General features: G+C 43.7%; 1 long non-coding RNA gene across 1 annotated transcript; it reads left to right on the forward strand.

Annotated features, from left to right (window-relative positions):
• The first annotated feature begins 243 nt into the window (after window positions 1-243).
• On the forward strand, window positions 244-10766 carry LOC144106270 (uncharacterized). The gene is made up of 2 exons (XR_013308957.1): window positions 244-2952; window positions 9938-10766. It is a non-coding gene; the product is annotated as an uncharacterized LOC144106270 (long non-coding RNA).
• Window positions 10767-16522: the final 5756 nt, after the last annotated feature.

Genomic DNA, 16522 nt, shown 5'->3' on the forward strand with positions numbered 1-16522 from the left:
CATCAGCCACGACGCTCGGCCGTATTTTACCAAACTTCCTGGCTCTCTCTAATGAAAACCGCAATTCATTACACTTGCATACTTTGAATTGAGCTATTAAAACTCACATACACGCATTCGATTTGGCACGGAAGGAATTTCAAAATGGTACTACGGCACTGGTGATGCTGGGTCCCTATGGAACCGAAAATGAAACTAACAAAATCTAAAAAAAACTGTTGCTTTTGGCCGCTTTGAATAAGTAAACAAATGACTAGTCAGAATCTGACTCGTGGAATTATTTTATACATTAGAGGAGGTGAATTTTTTTGTACTCAGAGGCAAATTGCCAAAAGTAGAACCGAAACCGAAGTACTCAGGAGCGCGCGCGTCGTCGTGGTTGGCTCGGATAGGTTCGCAGTTTTGGCAAGGCGTTTTCGGGTGTTCTTAGCTCTGTGTTCAGTGGTTTTCGAGCTGCATTCGCAGAGGAAACGGCGTGTGCTGATCTCAAGACCACGTAATTAAGAAGTATCCACAAGGTATCCACGCAAGCCTGTTGTCCTAGTCGCAAACCCGTCATCCTGCAACCGCTGTTGGGGCCCGCGTCCGTGAGTTGACGTTTGGCGGTGCCGGTTGAAACTGCTGGTGACTGTCGGAACCAACTTGTGCGCGCAGAACGTGGCACCGAACATCTGCCGTGCTGTTAATCCTCCGTGCTCAGTGATACACGCATCTTGGATGGTGCCGTGCACTTGATGTCGCTTTGATTCTTCTTTTCGTGTCTATTCACGCTTTGCCGCAAAGCGTGGCCCATGTCACCGTTCGCTCGTGCCCGTTTTCGATGTACCGTTTGAGTTTGTGTGTTGGGTTTATATGGGTTTATACGTTAGTACTTTTTCGTGCTTTACTGTGTAGCGTAGTGTTTGGCATCAAAGCAAAGCACGTTTTTACTTACGCTTTGGTGTTGTACGTGTTTTTCTCCTGTCTGATGTGCTCATTTTGTACTCTTTTCACAACTCTACTACATGCTGCATTATTCGGTCTTTCCTTTAATTTCAGATCTAAGCATGGTTTACTATATGTTACCAGAACTCTTTTATGTTTTCATTTACAAGTAAGGCAGCATGCTAGCCTGGAATCTAGGAGAGGGATACAAGAGCTGCAGTAACAAGTGAACAAAGGCTTCGGCCTGAAGTTCGCACAGTTAACGCTGGTGAACGGTTCAGCTGGTGTGCTGTGAGGGGGAAGTATTTCTGATAAAGTTTGATGAGGGTGAAGCAGTTCTGATGGAGTTTGGTCCTAGCAAAATGTGGGCATGCTGCCATGGCTGGTTGAGTCTACTATATATGGACCTATATTGGGGTAGCAAAAGTGTATCAAGTGACAAACAATATTTCTTGTGATAAAGCAAGTAAAATAATTTTAGCCTGGTAAACTCACGTTGTACATGCAGCGATTCAGAGTTCAGCCATCCTAGTATAATGACTGATGAAGTAAGCTTATAATCGGAATAAATCTGGCAGGAAAGCGTTGAATGCACATCCAGATCGCAGTTTCATGCTGTGTATATTTCACACTGCTTATTTGTTGGCAGGACTGAAAAATGGAAACATAAAACAGGCGTTTAAAATTTTTTCTTTCTATGTTTCAGGCTTCTGCAGCCATCTTCCAGAGTGCGGAGATCCTGTCCAACTTTTGTCCTCCATTTAAATCAGTGTCATGCTGGAAAGCCGGTCGCAGATTTCAATGCCTTAATATGCTACTCAATTATATATTCAGTAGAGTGCACAGTATGCTGTGTGACTGCATGTTCACAGTTCCCGTATGTCTTCTTATGTGATGTACCAAGTGTCATGGAGAAATCTCCTTTAACTTTTGCTGTTGTCATACAGTTGAACCTTGTTACAACAAAGTTGAAGAGGCCCGGCAATTACTTATTACAGCCTGTGTTTACCGAGCTTTTTTAAAGGAAATTGTCATTCTCTCGTTATATCCATTATTTCATTATAAACCATTTCGTTATAACGAGGTTCAATTGTATTTACCTCTGTGGCATTTGCAAATGTTGCTAAACCCTATCCAGAATGTGACTGGCATGCCTTTATTTTAAAATCATGTCATTTATTTGCTGTGGATTTCAATGGTGCCTCCTCAACTTTCACGGTTCACTAATTATTCCCTTTGAATTGTTCATCATAATCTTCAGGAGTAAGGTGACATAGACAAAAACCAGTGATGCGTATAATGATTTCAATCTTCTGGTTTAGAGGTAGTGTTGTGCTTTGCTGAGAATGCATTGGGAGGGTTGGGTTTTGCTCTTTGCTAGTAGGAAAATTTGACTGCTTGAGGGCACGAACTGAGGGGGGTGTCTGCATGTGATGCATGTTTGTTCCCACTTCTACTGGCAAGGCATCAGTCACCCCACAGTTGATGGCGCTGAGTGCTAAGAGCAGTTGGCAGACTTGGGATGCATGAAAAAAATTTACCTTACTACTATGTCTTGTGTTGCCTTGTCATAGTGGAAATGTATGGGCACACTTATGGTTCACCCAGAACATGTCAAGGGGACAAAGCATCCTCACCCTGTCCTCTTCCTTGTCGGGTTTCTAGACTAGTTTGTTTGCAGACAACGCAAGATTTTTGTGCACATAAAAAGCGAGAAAGGAAACTCTTAAGCAAAAACACTCCATTAGAGAAGAGCACATTTGACAATGTGCTTTCAGTTTATGTTGTGAATAGGGGAGGCATGCAACTTTTGCAAGAAATCTGGGTGCTGATGTCATCTGATAGCATCAGTACATTAATTAGTTTTCAGTCCGCCGTCAGTGATTTATGCATGCAACGTTTCCTTTCAGTGATGCCACCACCAAACACTGGAATTCCTTCAGGAAACACGGCTGGTAGACCTAGACCTGCCAGGGAGGTTGGCACCAACCGAGGATCTTCGTACAGTCCCTTACAGCGCCATTCAAGGTGGGTATACCACCTTCTCTGTTTTGTTTTTTTCATTCTTGTGTCCCGAGTGTTAGCGCCAAGGGCAGAGGCGTATTATTTTTATTTCTATTTTTTGTCATCTCATTGTAGTATTTGCCTCACATTGTCGTTTCATGCCAGCTTCATGGCATGCTACCCTACTTCGGCCAGTATAAATGCATTTTCTTTTTCATTGGAAAGCCAGTGCAGTTTGCTCCACAGTTAAAGGAACACACTGTCTGCATACAGCCAATGAGTATTCCACAAGTATGAGTGGAAAGCACACTTTTTTCTCCATTGTAGGTAGTTTCTCTGGACGGATTACTCCCCTATTAGAAACAGACTCCCCCTTGGGTGATTACCCTAAAAATTGGACCAATGCCCATGAGATGTTTTCAAGTCTAGTGCATAAATAACACCCGAATTCATTCTTGTGGGCAAACTGAACACTCTCTTTCATAGTGGGTCTACCAGTGCATCAAATCAGTGGAGCTTCCATTTGTGATCTTGCCTCTGTAACAGTATTTGGAGGTGAGCTAGATCGTAGCCCGCCTCCATAGACAGTGTCTGAAAAAAAAAACAAAGAAAGGGACCCCTACAGAAAATTAAGTTAACCAGTAAGAAAGAGATTGGATTCAGTACTGCATCCTATGTCGTCTTGTGGTGGTTTAGAGTGGTCAACTGCTCAGCGAGTGATTGCTTGTTCAGAGAATGTAAATCGCAACAGACAGCGCATGTCGTCGTATTTTTGTTTGATGTGTTGTGCCTTCTCTAAATGGTGTTTTCTGGTGTTGTCTGCTTTCTGGTCTTTTTGGTTTAGATGTTGACTGCTGGTGAATCTTAGCTGCAAATATCCAGTCAAATCAAACTTTATTTTCTTTCTCAAGGAGAAAGAGGGGGTGACTGGTAAAAGCCGGCTGATTGCGGCTTGACGAAGCCTGGCCCCCTCTGTGTACAATTTGTCAGCAGTTTGAAAACAAAATTCAGCTGGACACCTGTCAGGCCATAGCGCATTCATTTTGGTACAACACATTGAGCTGAACAAATATCAGCCTAAAAATCAAAGCCAGTAAGACAAACTTTCAGCGCCATTCAGCAAATACAGAGCACTTAATGGCAGTCTAAGCACAGTATCGAAGAAAATAAGCAACAGGTAACTAACAGACGTCAGGGGCGCCAGAAGTACAAACAAAAGTATACAAAGACTATAAAGCATTGGCCATAAGAAAATATGCATGAATTGTTCATTTGGACATCTTTTCCGGGCAGATATTGGTTTCTACAGGGTTATTTGAAAGGTCAGCTGCAGGATATGAAATGGACTGGCGGCCGTAATCTGTGCGACAGAAAGGCACAACCCATGAGTCATTTTGACGAGTGTTGTAGGTATAAGTGCGGGGTCGAAGATTTATCAAATTCAGGAAGCTATGGTTGCACGTCAAGCCAGACGAGCGACATGTACACGCAAGACGAAAGGGGTAGATCGATTCCATGGAAAGAAGTTTCCAGTGAACGAAATACTCAGAAGTACGAGCATGAAATAGAACATTGGCATTGGCAGGCTTCCGACATAGTTTAAGCTTCCCTACATTTTCTTTTGATGTAGTTGGCCAAATTAAATGCCAGTAGTGTAGTGCAGACAAAAATAGTGCATTATAAATTATGCGTTAACTGCTGTTGGCTAGAAGTGGCGGTGTGTATTTAATATCCTGCGAACCTTGTTAAGTTTATCGCAGAGTAGGTCAATATGTTTGTTCCACGTATGGAGGGAAACGCGTCATATCAGTCATGCTTTCAGGGTCTACACATCTTTTGATAGCCCAGATGGCCTTAGACGGCCGCTCTGGAGCAACATGTCTTATGTGAGGCCAGTTTAATTTTCAAGCATGTGCAAATTATTAAATAGTACAGGGCAGTTCTAGAAGGCTCGTGTTTTCTGAAAATAACACGATCAAAATTCACAGTATTTATAATGGTCCTTGCTGTTAATCTTAAACGGTGGTTCTAGTTGCTTGTTTTCTTTAGAGTAAGCAGTGCAGAAAATGAGCATAGACTGGTCAAATGTTTTAGGGAAATCCCCCAAGGTGGAGTAGATTTGTAATACGAGAGTAATTACTCTATGGCATCCACCCGCTGTAGTAAAGTCGGTTATAATAGAAACCTGGATGTAGTAAAGTGAGGCTGCGGTCCCATTTCTCATTCCATATACTAGCTAGACGACTGTACATTTTTTATTTCGGTTATAGTAAAGATTTGTTCAAAGAAACGTATATGGTAAAGAGCGTCTGGCCGTGGCGATGTACTTCAAGCGGAATGATGACATGGCGGCGCGCGCGAAGTCTAGGATCGCGAGGCGTATAGATACTGAATACGATAAAACGGCGCTCATTGAGGTGGCTTCACCAAGAAGCCCGCCAGGAGAAGCCAACTTTTCTAAGACCTTGAGGCCCTGAGGCAAAGCGGGTGACGCGCACGAAAGAAGTAGAGCTGGCTATGAATGTAGAAAGAAGGGGACGCCGGTCGAAGAGAAAGGAAAGCTGGTAAACATGCACTGAGGAGTATAAAAGGTAAGGGCGTGCGTTCGTAGCACGGCAGCGCGCAGGGGCAAGAAGCGGAGGCACGGCGGAACTGCGTAGGCGGCTTTAAGCCACGGAAGACGACGCTGTGACCATGGAAAGCTTTAGTTTTCACATAGAATCAAACTGGCCTTATTTGTGTAGCCACACTATACTCATGCAAATGCGGCACTTCCACAAGACATAAACGATGTCGAAAACATGATAACTAAATAATTATCACAAAAGGGGCAATAAGAGCAGGATGTAGAGTATTTCTGAGTGCTTGTTTTATAAACCAGCACGGTGTGCTTGCTAAGCAATCAGAGCCATGCCATCACCAACAACTGATATACTCAATATTTTTTGTTTGTCATGGCTACTCAACTATAGACGGGTTCTACTGTACCGCCACATTGTTGCCAATGTCCCAAATTTTGATTATTTTGTTACGGCTTGGTGATATTCATTTTCCACACTGGGCCAAAAAAGTATTTTTAAGCTGAGCCGGTACAATGTATGAGCCAAAACTCCTTTCGAAACTGACAATGGCGGATGAAAGATGAAACATTTCAGGATGCTCAGAAGGCTGTCACCATTGAGAGAGGTGGCATTCCATCATGCAGGTGGCGCACCTCATTCAGTGCACACCCTTAAAACGTTTAACATTTCCGGTTGTGGGATGGCATAAAAGATCCTGCATATCAGCCAATAAGGCAAATATTAGAGATGAATAGTGCCAGGAATTCCATATTCCATCCTTTTTGAATTCTTTGTCTACTTTAGCAACTTTTAAATTCTGTTGCAGGAATTTTGACAAGGCCCATTGCTGGGAGCCCTTTTTATGGAATTTTACTCAAAAATAAAATGCCCAGGATGTTTAATTTTTCAGCCACAGTGCATTAAAAAGAGCCATCAGTCATGGTTTTCACTTCCGGGGGGAAGGGGGTGGGGGGGGGGGGGGCAAAGATGAAAATTGGTTAAATTTAACATTCTGTAAAAAGCTTCATTGAGTATGATGTGCCGCTCGCTTTCTGGATGCCATAGAGCCTTAGATGAACAGATGTTTTTATTTTTTTGGCCTTTGAAAATGTTACTTTTGGCCAACCACGGTCAGTTATAAAGGTAAAGAGTACATCCAGAAGGATGAACTTCCTATTGGCTGTTGGATTGCAGTGACTCTTTGTGATATCGTTTTAGCCCCTGTGGCATACTTATTTCACTGTACCTGAAAAAGGAGAAAATAACATAATTTTTTTATATATTGAGAGCTATGTGGCAGTAATGAAGGTTTTAGCATTGAGACAACAAAGAACAGCCATCCGTGGTATAGGGAGGTTGACGTCTGTTTGGATTTCTTGATTGAAAGTGATTTTGGTGATGTAAAAAACAAAGTTCTTGCGAAGTAAATGGTAGTTGTAAGAATAACATCTGTCCTGTGCAGCCACTAATGGCTATGCTTTCAATCAGCCAACTAGCCCAAATTTTCATCCTAACAAGGTGCACATTGCATCCTTATCACAGGCAGCAACATTACGATGCCACACATTGAGCTTATTTATTTGATCGTGTTTTTTCCAGAGATCAGCTTGCATGCACATCCAAGTCGATTTTCGGCGCACACACACACACACTACATTGTGTGCAGTGTTCATGTACAGGTGTGTACCTGTGAAGTGAACTTTATTTTACCCGTAACAAATTGAAAAAATATCAAACATTAAATGCAACGAGGCTTATGCTTTTCATGCTTTTGCTGTGGGTCTTTTAGGGTCACTGGGCACTATAAAAGTGAGTTACTTTCATAACCTGAATAGCTCGAAATCATGATTTATTTCCTCATTGCTTCCTTGTGCTTACTTTTATAATGCCGGTTTTGTGTGTTTTGTTATGACAAGTAACCACAGTTGATTGAATATTATATAGCCAGTCATTCTTGAGATCTCTGTGGACCAATATTTTCAAAAACCATACATGTGCAAAGAATGCTGGAAGCATTGGTTCATCGGCTGCCTCTACAAATAATGCTTGGGTGATGTGTGGTTGTTGCCACCTCGCCATAGCCCCATTGTAAGTAACTTGCCACACTGGCGTCTGGTGCTGATGCATCTCTGGCAGATCCCCTTAATGTGGTCTCTTAAAACTTCTAACATTTCTGGTTGTGGTGAGGCGTAGGAAAGATCCTGCATATTGACCTATGAAGCAAAATTTTGAGCTGAAGATTTCTCAAAGTGTACCAGGAAATCCGCATTTGATCCCTTTTGAATTGGTCTTCTACTGTAATGATTTTTAAATTCTACCATGAGCTGTTTATGGAATTTTGCTGGAAAAGGAAACACTCAGAGTGCTTAGTTTTTCAGCCGCAGTGCCCGTGCAAAGAGCAGTTTGGTTCACAAGAAACAATTGTTTGTTGACCCTGAATGCAGTGACTCATTACATGTGCTAGAGCACGTGTAGTGCATGTAGGTAAAGGCCCGTGCAGCTACTTACGATATCCGCACGATTACAACGCAACTCTTCTAACTACATTCACCAAATGCACCTATGTATTTGGAACCGCAGTATGAGCATAGCATAAATTTTTTTCCACTGGTCTTCAAGATTACTGCAGCAAGCTAAACCACCACGCTTGTGAGTTGCAAAGAAAATAAAACTTTCTGATGGCCTTGGGAATGTAGGGGCAAAGTTCACATGGCATGCGAGAGTGGCTGTGAATGTGGAAGGATATAGTAGGAGTGACATGGGCTGTTGAAAAGGGGAAAGACAGTGGAAAAGCTGTGTGGAGTGAGGGAGAGAAAAAGGGTAGACGGGCGCAGAGTTATCTGGGCAGGATGAAGCACAAAGCTTTGGCATCATAAATTGCCAGTGAAGTAATAGCCCTTGCATTAACCTAAATTCTGAAACCTCCCTTTGCGTTGTATTCCTGGCCATGTTAAGTTTGTGAAAATATGGTGCAGAGGGTGGTAGCAAAAAAAAAATAAAGCGACTTCCATGTCACAGGAGCACGATGTTCATAGTCGTCATGCCAGTAATGCTTCTGAAGTTCTTTCATGCCCAGTTTTTTAAAAGAAAGCAGAACAGAGAAGGGCAAGAAATTGTTGATGGATATTTCAGGAATGGCTGGCACTTTGAAAATTCTGTCAACAGCATTAGGCTCCCGCATAGTGGCCCACTTTGGAAACTGACATTTCAGCACAGACCATAAAATCAGTAATCGCATTTACGTGATATTGCTGACGCACTTGGTCTAAGTGGGAAGGGCTAAAAAAAATACAAACAACGTCTGCGTCACTTTGAGAACAGTACGTTGCGCAGTTATTTTCACAAGCTCATGAGTGATCTTATGCGGGAAAGTAACAAAGCATAATTTAGAACTTGGCAACAACAACGCAAAACTAGAGTTATAAGGAGAGAGCATAAAAAATGGAAAGCCCTCTGAGTGCTCTCACTGTGTGTTCGAGAAATATTTGTTAGAGCTTGTCTTAAATTTTTGCTCTCGACAACTTCTTCGAGCAATCTGCAAAAGATGAGAACTCAAATAAATTTGCGTGTGCAAATTAAGGGATAAAACTAATTTGTTTTGTGTCACATTTTTATGCTACTTTGTTGTGATATAAACCATTTGTCGAATTTGTAGCCGTTTCTAAATTATGGATTGCAAAAGTTTAACCCAGGTAATTCGAAACTTTTGAAATTTGAAAAAATTTATTATTTTTCGATTTAAAATGTTTATTTCATTTCGGAGTTTCAAATCATTCTTTTATTGGTGGCGATGTTTTTCTCAGTAGCGACTTTTGAGCTGTACTACAGTGTAGGATACTGCGTGAATTTGCTACCTGTTACGTGTAGTAAAGGTTCAAACATTTGATATTGACTTCAATATCACATTTCTCATCTCGTGTGGTGGTTTCCTCATGAAAATGCGAAACATTTTTTTTTTTTTCAGAATTACAATGTAGTCGATGGGGTTGAGTTTCAAAAATGGTGTCATGGAAGACTGGCGGTTATTTCTCAACACACACAACGCACAAAACTGAATGCATATAACATAACCCTTGTACAGGAAAGGTTTAGATTGTTTTGAGCCTACGCTAGCAGGTGCAAGCTTTTACGCTATGAAGTTTTAGAATTACTGCGCAAGAAAGCAGTGTCCTACATGTAGGACGCTATTCAGCAGGCAAGGGAATGGAAACACGTGCTCGTTATGACATACATGTATGTCATATATACAGAACATTAGGCATCTATGGGTTAATAAACCCCACATACTATACCATGCCATTCTTGTCGGTTGTTCTTGATAGAAGCAGTCTGTCTGATCACTGAATGTGTATGCTGTTTGCTGTGCCTGTATAAAATGCGTCTTCTGCTGCTTTGAGATGCTATTTCTGTGTGGTTGTGCAAATTGTGGCCTTGCCATTGGCTTGCAGTGGCCAGCCACGCAAGAAAGACAGCTTCCGGTGCAGTTACTGTGGGCGTGGATTCGTCTATTGGGCATCCTTTAGGACACACGAGGCTTCGCACAGGGCCGAAATGCGCTTCCGCTGCTGCTTCTGCCACGAGGTGTTCACCGACCATATGCGCTATGGCGTACACCTGCGCAAGCATGGTGACAGAGTACTGCCTGGCGATGACAGTGTGTAGGGACTGAGACAGAGTGATCTCGCAGCAGTGCTGAAACCGTCTCTTTCTCATTTGACTAGAGTAAATATTTGTTCCTTAATATTCTAGCAGTTTGTGATACAGATGAGTGTATCCACATTGCAATGTGCTTGTGAGAGGAAAGGCAGCTAAGCACTCTTTCTTTTTGGCAGTGCACATTTCGTGGTACACATCATGGTACATGCAGTATTTATTTATTTGTTTTGTTTTGCCTCCTGCATCAAATTAGAATTGAGAGTGTTTTCCAGTCATGTTGTTGTTCATGGCGAGTACTTAACTAGTGAGTGTTCTGTGATGTTTACTTAAATCATTGAGGCATTCCAGTCTGGAATGGGCCTTCCTTCATTTTTTCACACATCGCATTGTCTTTCAGAGCGTTTGCAGCACACAAAGAGCTGTTATGCATGGTTAGCTTTTCAGAGCTTCCAGCTTTGAATTCTTAGCCTAAGAATACTCTTTTTTTTATTTATGCCATTCAGTGGGTGTGCCCTGAAATCTTTTGCAGAGGTTCGCATTGTTTTTAAAGGCAAAAGCTACATGATATCAACAGTTTGGAAAATGTGTTGGACTTCATGTTCATTAAAGTGCTGATAAGTGTGCCTCTGGCGCTCTTTGTGGTCGTGATTGCAAGAAACATGCTGGCACTTTTTCCTGAAGACTGATGAAGAATACATGGTGGACATGTTTACACATACAGACTGCAATAGCCTCCTTTTTGTTCAATGACCTTAGTTCATGTCATGAAGAAGTATCTGGTTTCAGGAATGTGTGGCTGTTCATGAGTAACTTGTAGCTGTTGTACAACGGAAAAGGTGCAGCTTATTGCCTTTTTTTAAATATGCAGACGAAGCTAGAGGCACAAGAAAACTACAGCCGACAAATAAATGTCACCTATATGTGTCTTCTTTACTATGTGGCGTTTATTTGTCAGCTGTAGTTTCCTTGTATCATGGACCACCAGTGAGCTCATAAACAAATCCTTTTGGAAGTTGGAGCAGCTTTGTCTACAATTAAAGCACAAGTCAAGAAAAATATACACATTAGCACTATTAACGGTGAAATTAGGAATTGAGAAATTTGTGCCCCAATATACAGTATTATATGTTTGAGGCACTGGTGCTCAGGGTCAGTGTTCCAGGTAACTTGGTAAATGTATCTGTTCTGGAGAAAACTAGTGTAGTGAATGTGCCATTTTTCTTATGTACTGGGAAGTGTTGCAGATATTTTTGTGTATTTAAAATTTTTCTAAACGGCAGCAGTTGTATGGAGGCTGACGCAGGCAAACTTTTTGTGAGAGTTGGGTCTGCCGACTGTGCAAGCCCATGAGTAAAAAAAGAATGCTAATATTTGCCAAAAATACTTCCTACTACTTTTCTTTGAATATGTCCAAGGAAGAATTCTATTTTGCATACATGCAGTTGGTTCATATTTGAACTAGTTGGTTGTGTAATCAAGGATTTTGATATTGATATGCATGTTATTAAGTTTTCTTTTCATGAACAGCAATGTCTGAGCTGATGAAGAGGCTGACCTGCTGGGATTTTCATTGTCACATGAAAGCACAGTTTATTTGTAAATTAGCTCTGCTCTCCAGCTTGTACACAAATTGTAGAGACAGTATTTGCAATGAATATAACGTGAATTTTTTTGTTTTCTCGGATCATCTGCTTTGGCACATCGAGTTACAATGCCATCTTTTTTCACTTGCTGTTCGAGAGGCTTGCAGTGGACTCAACCACCAAGCCTATGAGCTGCCACGAGAACACAACTTCTCGACAACCTTGGGCTGTTGAGGCGAAGCACACAGCATGCAGTGGCTTAAGAGATAATGGAATGTTTATGAATGTGGAAACAAGGCAGCCGAGGTTGTTGAGAAAGGAAAGGAGCCGTGTGGAATATGAAAAAGAATAGGTGACTGAGGACGTGTGCCGTACAAAACCCAAAAGGCCCAGTGTACGCTAATAGGAGGCTTTGTTGTGCTCAATTGCAGCATGCGAGCTTGGCAGGTATTGCCTCCGAAATAACGTTGAAGCCACAGAACGTGCTGTGTTCAGGGATAGTCTGTGGAAGGCTTGAACATTCTCAGTTTGCGTTATATAATTATAATGTTATTTTTTAAATTTTATAGCGATAGCTACATTACGGTAGCATTTCGAGCCTTCAGCGTGGTGGCACCGCCACCCTGTGGCTGCGTTGCCACGCTGTCACGTTGTTGGTCATGAGGTGCAGATCAGCTGCTGGTGGCGCGGCGCCATGGCTGGTCACGTGGTTCGTCACGTGACCAAGTTCCACTCGGCCAGCTGTAGCTATTGCGTCACTCCAGGTTTAACCAGAGCTAAACCGCCGCCAATTTTTTTTTGTTGAAGGCTGAAACTTCCATGCTATATATTGACGCAAATAAGCTTATTATCTGTTGGTAACACTAATGCGGTGCACGACTTCTCAAGAAAGGTATTCATCAGGTTGATGCATGTGAATGGCTCCTACCATTTTTTGGCTTGTATTAAAAAGGAATGAACACTAATTGGAGCACTGCGGAGGTAACATGCAATCCCTGAAAATAAACTGCAAAAAATGCACATTATAGAACCTGAGGGAACTTCCCCTTCCGAGAGGTTTGTGAGCCAAGGTATCGCTCAATTAGTCACACACCTCAAGCACCGACAGTACAGTTTATTGGAGTCTAACTAAACAGCACGAAAATAAACTAAACAAATACACTCGCACCGCTTTCCAAGCAGAGGGGCAGCGCTCACACAAGCGGAAGAACTAATTAGCGCCCGAGCTCCGCAACGGAGGGACAGCTCTAAAAGCTACGTTCGGATTAAACAACAAGACACTCCAACAAACTACGTACGCAACGACAGCCGCACCTTAGCACCAAAAAAATCACACAGCCACCGGTGTCACGGCCACTGATGCCAGGTACGGCTGCAACACTGCCGGTAGCCTGCCGTGGCCGGGAAGGATACCGCTCCCACAGAACCCAAACCGTGAACGTCTCGCCGGCGGCTACTTCGCGCTGCCAGAACCACGAAGTGCGTGGGCAGCGCTCCCGCGCTGATCTCCGCCATGCACTGCTCACTCGGCCTTTATCTAGCTGCTGTCCAGATTGTACGCATGCTCACCACGCTGGCAGTGAAGAAGTTATTGGATGTGCACGGTGGTGTTGTACGCTGATGCACTCATTCACACCCGAAAGATGCAGAATGATGAGGGAGCTTGTCCCGTGCAGTCTGTTGCATCGAGCCAGGGGAGCGTAGGCCCCATAATCCCCAGGTGGTAGAAATTACCCGGAGCCCTTAACTGCGTACGGCATATGCCTGAGTCGCTTTGGGACGTTTATCATTATTCAATCAGACCGATGTGCCATAATCCTATTTGCTGACCCATTCAAAACTTTTCAGTAGGGCTGCAATGCAGTTTATGCTTACATCTGCTTTAGACGATGAGGTCAACTCAGTTCTTCTTGATAGGTGAGTGGTCGAATCCAAGAGGTGCTCACGTTGACAGAAAGAACAAGACCGTCTGTGGTGAAGAAACCATGCAGCAATATAATGGAAGAGCTCACGCCCAGGTCATGAGTTGTAGAATGTAGGCGGGTCGATAGAATTCGTTCCAGGCGTCCTGACTTATATCCTGTAACACGGGGACAGCACAGTCCGCGCCTCGTATATCGTCTGCACCCGGCGTAACTAGGGTGCCTTGAGGCACTGCGCGCACCTTATAGCTCTGGCGGTGGCAACACACCGCTTTTACACAATGTCAAGCACTTCCAAGCTGATGCACTGCTTCATTGCTCGCACCTTTTACGAAGCCAAGCTAATAAGGCGATGAACTTCATGATGTATGAATTAGCGGAGTGCAAGCTGGTGGCTGGTACACTAAATTCTAATTGTCAACTTTACAACTGCTCCACAGGGGGAAGAGGAACATTAACTTTATTTTAAGAAAAGAACAAAAGGTTCTCATGGATGAACTCCTACTTGTCCAAGAGTCCAAGGGCCTGGGCTTCACGGAGAGCTCTGTCCACTAGCCATGTTTGGCCAGCCGGTTAAGCAGCTCGTAGAGCGGCCTCCCATGATAGGTGGGTTAGGATCATTCCCACAGGTAGTGCGTGAGGGTGTCCTTGGCCACCCCGCATGTTGAGCAAAGTTGGAGGGTCAAGGTAGGGTAGTAGCGACGAAAGACGTAAATTGAGATGCAACAGTGTGCAGTTGCTGTCAGACTGCACTGTATTTTGAATCTAGTGTCTGGTGTTGTGTTGGGAATGTGGAGCAGCTGTTTTTGTAATAAGTGGTGATTTGGTGGTATGTGAGCAGAGCCTGCATGGTTTCCTGCATGGGTTTGGGTGTACCCGAGGCCCGGAGGGATAGTTCTCGAGCCAGCGCATGAACGCGCTGATTATGGGGGTCAGGCATGCCCAGGAACTGATGTGAAGGTTATCTCTTGGGTAAACATGTATCCTGATGAGAGAATGCGTGGGGTGGTTGGTGCGACAAGGATGGTGGTACCCAGCCTGGGAGTCTGTGCAGATTTCAGTGACATTGGGATCTTGTGTAGACTGTATGAGCTCCTAGGCGGTGGCCGCGCCCTCAGCCTCCATAGGGTTGTTGGCATGGAGGGTGGTGTCCTGAAAGATGAATGAGCGGAATACTGTGCCCAAAAGCTGTGTCCTGAAAGAGTAACTCGAATGCCATGCCGAAAAGCTCTGTCCTGAAACCCCCATGACCATAAACCAAATCTTTTGGGTGTGGCATTCCACTTAGTTTTTCAGGACACAGCTTTTAATTGGGCGTGGCATTCCACATTGTCTTTCAACACAGCTTTTGGGCATGACATTCCCCTTAGTCATCAGGGAAATTTCAAAGAAAATCAAGATTTATATTTGTTTACTGGGAATCAAATTCTGCCTTTTTTTGGAAATTGTGACCTGAGAAAGATTTCAAGACAAGAAAAAAAATTGCCTGTCTTAGAGCTGGTTTTCCCTGAGGGTAATACAAAGGATCGAAGAATTAAGGGAGGAATTTCAGTGTCATGTGCTCTGTCTTGTTTAATGATACTCCTGAAAAGTGCCTGTGTTTTTAGCAATGTGTGCGATGTTATTGCTGCGAAGGTTGAACTGTGGAAAAGTTTTCTCACTCATTGAAATTGAGACTTAAATGGGATGTCATAGAAATTAGTGAAGTTAGGAGGACAGGTGAGGCGTATACAACACTTGTATCTTTGTCGTGAATCGGTAACGCGTCCCCGACTTTCCGAAGGGGAATGCTATCGCCTGCAGATTCGAACAAGAGAACAAAGACATCAAACAAAAAAAAACGAAGCCGTATTTATATTTTAAAGGAAAAGAGCCGATACGAAACGAAAACAAGAAAAACACACTAAACATGCATACAACACTACAGAAATAAAGGAAGCGTCCCAGGTGAAGCGGGGATGCCTTGTAGACAGGACGGAACGCAGGTTGATCAACTGCGACGTGTCACTGGCGTTGCATCGACGGAAGCGGCTAAAAAGAGACAGGTGGCATTAGGAGCGGAGAGGAACACAAGGAGACGCAGGTGGTCTCCCATCAACAGCCCGAAGAACTTGGCAGCAGCAGAATCGTAGCCAGATCCCATCGACGGCGGCCCGAAACGCTGGAGGCTTATAAAGCAGGATATCCAAGCGTGCCTTTAGACAGCACGGACCTTCAATCCATCGGCTGCCACCTCCACGCTTGCAAGGAACGCAGGAGACTTGCGTCGGTGATCCAAGGGAGTTCCACAGCAGCACGGACCCAACGTCTGAAGGCTGCCACCTCCACGCTTGAATGACCCGATCTCCGCTGCGCTGTCTCCCTTCACACCTCGGTTTTCTGACACGTCAGCTCTACGCTCCTCGTGCTGGCTACGCTCCCAGTTGCCGTCGCCTCGCATACACCATTCGTACGCGCAACGCTGGGCTGGCACGCGCAGCACTCCGCTGTCCAAAGCACCACTCTCGACACACCGCGTTCAAAAATCCTCAGATTTGTTGTGCACCTCTCATACGATCCCCCGCCCCTTCGGAAAAGTATTTTCATATAGAAAAAACTGCCGTATGTGCACACAACACTTATGTTCCTGTGAGAAGCAGAGAAACTCCGTTGATGCACAAACAATAATGTTCACGTGATAAATGGACCAGTCAGACGCCGCCGAAGTCACCGTAGGCACTTTACACAGTTATACATGGAGACACATTGAAACACACACAGAGGGAACATGTCAAACCTTATACACAGAGGGTCAAACCTTACACATCTGACAAAAGGGAAAATGAAAACAGTACAAAATATCAGACACAAACTTTAAACTAAGCATGTCTGT

The sequence above is a fragment of the Amblyomma americanum genome, chromosome 10 (genome assembly GCF_052857255.1).
Source record: "Amblyomma americanum isolate KBUSLIRL-KWMA chromosome 10, ASM5285725v1, whole genome shotgun sequence".
Taxonomy (NCBI): domain Eukaryota; kingdom Metazoa; phylum Arthropoda; class Arachnida; order Ixodida; family Ixodidae; genus Amblyomma; species Amblyomma americanum.